General features: G+C 32.2%; 1 pseudogene; it reads left to right on the forward strand.

Annotated features, from left to right (window-relative positions):
• Window positions 1-489: 489 nt before the first annotated feature.
• Window positions 490-608, forward strand: LOC120597960 (uncharacterized; annotated as a pseudogene).
• The last annotated feature ends 7,324 nt before the right edge of the window (window positions 609-7,932 follow it).

A 7,932-nucleotide genomic window follows, 5' to 3' on the forward strand; every position in this document is an offset into this window, starting at 1 on the left:
AATTAGACTTTTCACAAGGGACAGAAGAAATGATTTTAGTTGAAAGAGCACTAGATTTCAAGCCAAAGAATTTGAGTTTAAATTCTATATCTACTACTGTGTAACTGACACCCTTAAAAAAATTATCTTACTTTTCTAAATTTCAGTTTTTTCTTCTTTAAAATGATAATAATTATACATTTTCCAATGATTTATTGTAAAAATTAATGAAAACTAAGATAAAAAATATCCAGGATGCATTTTGACAAATGTTAGGCATTAGTGTAATTTTTCTCTCCTTTATCATAGCCTGGGGATATGATAAATGAAATTACTAATATTAGTTAATTGTGTGTTTTGTTTAGAAAATATACTACCATCTTTTCTTACTATTATTTTAAGCATGCTTTTCTTTTTTGCTTTTTTTATTTTTTATTGAGAATATCAATGGCATTCTATTTTTCTATTTATAATAGAAATAGATCAAAGTTTTAAATTTTACTTATATAAGTCTATGGCCATGCCATCCTGAGCAAGCCCCATCCCATCTGATCTTGGAAGCTAAGCAGAGTTGGGCCTGGTTAGTACTTGGATGGGAGACCACCTAGTAAGACCAGGTGCTGCAGGTGTAAAAAAAATATAAATATATATAAATATATATATAAAAATAAAATTAAAAAATAAATTTTACTTATATAAAAGAAATAAAAATGTTAGTCACAAGATTTTTCAAATAACTAATTAAATGGTATCCCTTGGAAAACATTAAGTATGAAGATGGCACTAAACATCTAAGTCTTTAAAGTTATTGCTTTCTAGGAGTTATGTGAACTAATTTTCAAGAGAAAAACAATGATCCAAGCAACAAATTATCAATACCATTACTTATTTGAGAGAACAAATAAGAAAAATGGCTGTTCTTTAAAACAAAACCACAATGTATATACCCTTATTGTTCTTGAAAACTTAATTATGGCTGTATGACCTCTCATTACTACTGGTATTTTCAAAGTAAATGTCAGAATTATACTTTGGTGAAAAAAGTGTGCCATTCTCTTTGTGTATTATAGGACTGTCAATCATACGATCATCATCTCTATAGTTTATGATACAAGTAAAGGTAAATGTGACTTTATATATTAATTACTTTGGACATGTACTCAAAAAAACAGATGTTATAGCATAATTTTGCTATTGTAGATTAGAACCTTTTTTCTACACAGCTCTTTAATATGCAATTCAACAAAAATTGTATTTTAATAAGTTTTAACAAAAATGTTATTTTGATTATCACAATAATTCATTATTAAAACCTCAATGTTCAATTATTCAGAAAGCTAGCAAGTCTAAATAATTTTGAAAAGGCAGAGAATATAGGCACAACTAGATTCTTCCTTGAGATAATTAGCTTGGCTCTGTTTTATGATCACTGCACTATTGACTAACCTCACTGTTAGGTGATAAAAACAAATGTCTTTGCAGTTTGAGTTGTGTGAGATCAAAATTGCACCACCTTTGTATTATTTACTCCTTAAAACATCTCTAAAAGGTTTCTTAGCTGAAATACATTACAATAACAAAGTCAACCACTGTTGCATTCAGGAGTGAACCACGCACTCTAGGCCTCCAACATTTTTCGTTAGCACAGATTAATTCATCTGCTTAGCAATATGTGAAAAGAGATGTTAGTTTAAGACTTACCAAAACTCCATTACCATGCCTATATTTACATGTCTCTCCTTTAACCTCCATAGGTTATGCTTTGAATTAGGAAAAAAATATATTTCCATTTTACCACAGAGTAAATTGAAATTTATTGGTAAAGGACTGTTTTAAATCAACACTCTAATAAGTGGAAATATTGAGATTCAAACCTGAAGAATTGAGATGTCAGAATATATGATATTTCAATGCATATTATTAAAAATACACAATAGAGTCATGACTTTTAGTAAAAAAAGGTAAAGCAAGAGGGAGGAATTAATCCTGAGGAGAAAATAACTACTATAAACTAGGAAGTAAAAGGGCAATTCTCTCTTGTCTCAAAATTTCACCTATGAATTCATATAGTTAATGCAAACAGAAAATAAAGAAACAAAACTGTCTAATGTTTAAAAAAAATGAAATGAGAAGAACAAAAAACAGAAAAGAGGAAAAAAAGAAGATTAAAAAGTACTGAATTATGTACATATGATGCATAATGTGAATGACAGATATATATTTAGCTCAAGATAAAATCTCACCAAAAACTGTCAAGATCGAAGATGACTCTAACTGGTATGTTTTGACCTTATTATCTTTTCTTGCTTTTGAATATTCCATAAAAGTTTAAAAATACATAATAATTAAATCAAGCAGTGTAGTGTTTATAATTATAATTAATTAGAATCTATTTATCATCTATCATCTATCTATCTACATAAAAGTATATCTGTTATTATTTCTAAGTACTCAATAAAAATACGGTGGAAAACAAAATTTAAATAATTAGATATTCACCCTTTTGCATATATAGTAGCTACTTTTATCACTTGCTTCTTTAGCTATGAAATAAAAATTATGAGAACATTGAATGAAATAGGTTTCTTACTTTGTGTTGCAGATAATTTAGAAGTGATCTGATCCTTTTTCAGTTTAAAGGACTTTTATCCTCAAAAGAAAACAGTTCAAAGTACACTTCACTGATATATTTCTTCTAGCATGATCCCTGGCTGATTAAGAACTTCTTAAATTCTTAAAAGTAATATAATTGATGAAAAATGTCCTCAAGAGAGGATGTCTCAGAATATCAGGGTATTTTCAGATAGCTCTGACATTGAGGAAAGGAATAAAAGAATGTCATAAGTGTCCATCAGAGTTATGATAAGGATTTCCTAGTACATGTAACAATTTGTATGGTTCTCGAATTTAAAATGAGCATTTCACTTTGTTGTATTCAATATTGCCTTTTAATCCAGATTGTGACCCCGTGTTCTGGTTTCTCTCTCTGTGATATCAGCATACACAAAGATGTAAGGATGTCAGTTTCCCTTATCTATGAATACATTCCTATTCAAGAGTAAAATAATTCTAGCTTTTGCCTCATAAGCAGTGCATTTATCCTTGTACTAGGTTACAGAATAAGCTGGAATCTAAACTGATTTTGAAATGTTCTAAAGTATATGTAATGTACTTCAGATAGGTTGTCTTTTGTTGAATTTTTTATTGAATATTGTGTATCAGTCATGGAGGACTAGTTTATGCTCTATTACAAATAAAAAATAAACAACAAACAACCTTTAGTTTATAATCTACAAAACCATATAGAGAAAGATTTGTTTATTGACTATGCCAAATGTCTATCACAAGTTGACTGGAAACTCTGCTGATAATAACCTATAAGGAATCCAGGCTGATCAAGGTTCAATCTTTATATGTGCTTCCATGACCACTAAGATAGAAGGATGAGGATGCAGTTGATCTAAAAGTTTTGACTCAGGAGTGATGCACATCACTTCTGAATATATATATTTTTTTCTCCAGAACAAATCACATAATCTTATTTAATCCAAGTGAGCAAAGAAGTGCAGTCCGAGGAGAATTCGAGACAAAGATGAATATTTGGTGAACAAGGTCAGTGCATACACACTAGATAGCTTGATTTTCTTAAGAGTTTTTAATTTCTCATAATCTGCAGATAGTCTGTTGTTATACAAGTAGTTATACTTATTTAAATTCAGTCATTTTTCTTTTCATCTTACAAATGGCATTTTCTTTGCATGTGTAAGTACTTTATATTTGTTATGTGATGGTTTCTGATTTGGGGGTCATTGTTGGAGAGATGTTCCCTACTCCATGGTCAAAATACATGTTCTAATGATTTGTCTATTTTAGATTTGTTTTTTACATCAAAATCCTCCATATACGTTGACATTATTTTGGTATATGGTGAAAGGCATGAATCTATATTTATTTTGAAATGTCTATTCAAATGCTTCAGTAGATAAATAGTTAAATTTTCCAAACTGAATTAAAATGCCACCTTATCATTTAGTAAATCACCATATATACTGGCTATATATCTGTACTTTCTATTGAACTTATTTTTAAAAATAAATTTAAAATATTTAACCAATTTCAAGGGAGGAAAAAAAAAAAACTGGTGTAGATGATAGAGGCTCTGTTCATCACTCTGGCGACCCAGTCAAATTTGTGACGGAAACAAGGAGCAGCAGCAAGGAAAAATCATCTGGAATCTAGAGAAACAAGCCATACAACAAGGGAGAAATCCAAGGAATCACCCTGCAACGGCAGAAGGCAGGACGGGGCAAGGACGGGGGCTACTCGGTCTGGAGCGGCTGAGAAAGAGGCTACAGCAGAGGCAGCGGCAGAAGCCTCTTAAAGGGGCCACATCCACAAGCAAATTTTCACAGTGACAGACCTGCTCATTTTGAGCACCAGTGCCAATTCGACTGTGCACAAGGGACACCAGTGACTTAGAGGGAGACATTGTTGAAGTGAGGGCTTCAGCGAGACTTGCTCTATACAGAAGCGCCAGCGCTAACCATTGTTCCCTGTTGAGCCCTCTCCCCTCCCAGTATGCAGACATTGAGCCACCATAACCATGACATCATCAAACTGAATAACAGAAGTTGCTCCTTCCAGAGCCACCTGAAACGCTGCCTCCTCCAACTCAAGGTCCCTCCCAAGCCACATCCAAGAATACACTCAACAAGTCAGGTGCTCCTTACTGAGCAGCGTCTAAACTCACACTGAAGGGAGCTGGCCTTGGTTTCTGGTGTGGCCTTTTGAGATAACTATAAGCACAGCATCTGTGGATTGCTTGCTGAATCTTAACAGGTGGCCCTAGAGGGGTACAGGCTGGGGTTAAAATTGGCCTGCAGCTGAATCCCTCTCAGGTCTGTGCCACTGGACATCTACCACACAAAGCCGTACTAATAAGACCGGGAGACTTAAGAGTTTTGCTTAGTACATAGAAACACACATGGAAAGGCAGCCAAAATGAGAAGACAAAGAAGCAGAAGCCATATGAGAGAACAGAACAGAGGTCCAGAAATAATGGAGTCAAGGAATCTAACAGATTCAGAGTTCAAAACACTGGTTATAGAGATGCTCGATGAACTTATGGGAAGTGTAGATAAATGCAGTGAGTACGTCAACAAAGAGATAAAAAACATAAAAATGGAAATGGAAATTATAAAAGGGAACCAGTCTGAAATGAAGAACACATTATCTGAGATGAGAAGTACGTTAAATGGCATAAACAGAGTGAATAAAGAAAAGGATCAAATGACCTATATAGAGGATGGGAAAACCAAGAACACTCAATCAGAATGGCAAGAAAAAAGAAGCCAAGACTATAATAATAATTTAAGGACCCTATGGGACACTATTAAAGATAAAAATATATGTATCTTAGGTGTACTTGAAGGAAAACAAGATATTGAAGAGTGATTTGAAGAAATAATGATGGAAAACTTCCCTAACATGGTGAAGGAAGTAGACATAAAATTCCAGAAAGCTCAAAGAGTCCCCAAAACCAGGAATCTAAAGAGGCCCACACCAACATATCATAACTAAAATGTCAAAGGTTAAATACAAAGAGAGAATCTTAAAATCAGCAAGAGAAAAGCAGATAGTTAGCTACAATGGAGCACCCATAAGACTGGCAGCTGATTTCTCAAAAGAAACTATGCAGGACAGAAGGGCTTGGCACAAAATATTCAATGTGATGAAAACCCAGTATCTACAACCAAGAATAATTTATCCAGCAAAGCTATCATTTAGAGATGAAAGACAGATAAAGAGCTTCCCAGACCAAAATAAGCTAAATTTATCACCACCAAGCCAGTATTACAGAAAATGTTGGAGGGACTTCTTTAAGAAGAAAAAAACATGCATCAAAAACAGGAATAAAGAATGCTAACAACTACATTCCTATCAATAAGTACCTCAAATGGAAAAGAATTAAGTGCTCCAACCAAAAGATATAGTGACTGAATGGATAAGAAAAGAAGACCCCCACATATGCTGCCTACAAGAAACTCACTTCAGATTAAAAGACACACACAGACTAAAAGGAAGGGGATGGAAAATGATATTGCCTTGATGGATTTAGAGAATATCGCACTGAATGAAATAGGATGGATAGAAAAAGACAAATATCTCATCATTTCATGTGAATGTGAAATCTAAAGAATAAAATCAACAATAGCAACAAAAGTGGTAATAAACTTACAGAAATAGAGAATATTTAGAGGGATACTAGATAAGAGGAGGGCTTAGGGGAAAAGCCAAAAGGACTAAGAGAACAAGTGGATAGTTGCAGAGTAGGCATGGAGGTGTAGAATGTAGCATCAGGAAGATGGTTAATAATGTTGTAATAAATATGTAAGGGGGAAGAGAGGTACTAGATTTAATGGGGTGACTTTGCGAGTTATGTGGATCTCTGATCACTATGCTATACAACTGAAACTGGTATATTACTGTATGCCGATTATAATTGGAAAAAAACTCATTGAATTCTGCAGTGTAAATACAAGCAACTAATGGTCCATTATATTTCAATAAAGACGGAAAAACATTTTTAAATTTAAGATTGGATAGTGTTGCCCTTTCATAATTTGTAATACTGTGTAAATAGCCTTTTAATTAAAGATATTTGCTGGCTGTATATATACAATCTGTGTATATATATACACACTAGTAGTAGTATTATTACAGTTTTGGTACACCAACGATGTATAGGAGCTTCTATTTTACTATGATCTTAGTATAATGGGATTGATTTCTATTGTTTAAAATTGATTCTTTATGGAAAAAGTTTGTATTTAATATCAGAATAAAACAATACAATCAAATTATGGGATTCAGCAGATATTGTAAGAGATTAAAAGATTATTATCTGGCAACCTCAGGCCTTTACTATCTCTATCTAACTATAAATAAATTTTACATGGATAAATTCCATATATAGATATATTATATTATATCACACACACACACACACACACACACACAAACACACGATCATTTAAATGGTCCTTTGGTTTGCTCTTAAAGTGAAATATTGTACCTTAGGTATAGAAGTCAAAAGAAAAATCTGATTTATTGATTTAGGATTGAAATATTATTAAGTAAACAAGAAGATTAAACAAGAATATGAATTAATTATTTTATTAAAAGAGTTGTTAAACAATTTACCATATTTTCTATGCAGAGTAGGGATATGAAATTGTGACATTTCACTTTCAGAGAAAATGCTCGGCAAAAGGTTGATAAATTACTTTATGGAAAGGCATGAATGTGGTTAATTTACTGTCACTTGGGGCTTTGGTCCTCAGTTCTGCAGTTAAAAATTATTTTTACCTGTCCACTTAGAAATTAGTAGACCTCAGTAAAGTGTTCATAAAAAGCAAATTTACATGAGACTGAAGAATGGAAAGCAAATTAAATGCGAAATAGGAGGCTATATCTTTCTAGTGACTTAAATGCTTATATTCCTTATTAAGGATAACAATTCATTCTCTAAAATTAGGATATATTACAATTAAATTATTAATCAGTTGCTTTCGGCTACAGGAGTAAACCTAGTAATTCTTACATATTCTTGATTAATTTTTTCTACTTCATATATAAAGCTAAACTCTTATTTCTCAATATTGCCACATCTTCATTGGTAAATATTTTAATATCACTAATTTATCTCAAATACAACCTAATAATTTCTTAGATCTGGAAATCATTTATTTTCATGTGTTTTTCCTGTTATTTAAAAAATCCTCTTTGCTAACAAAAGCCAAATTACATCGTACAGCTCTTAAGTGCACAATTCTGAAGCAAGTGTCAAGTTACTAAGTTATGAATGTAAATTGTTGTATATGGTAGCATATTATGGTTAAGATATGGAAATTGGTTTTGGTTACATAACAGTTAAAGATAGAAAATATCAAA

This window comes from Pteropus medius, unplaced genomic scaffold, assembly GCF_902729225.1.
Source record: "Pteropus medius unplaced genomic scaffold, Ma_sr-lr_union100, whole genome shotgun sequence".
In the NCBI taxonomy this organism is placed as follows: Eukaryota; Metazoa; Chordata; class Mammalia; order Chiroptera; family Pteropodidae; genus Pteropus; species Pteropus medius.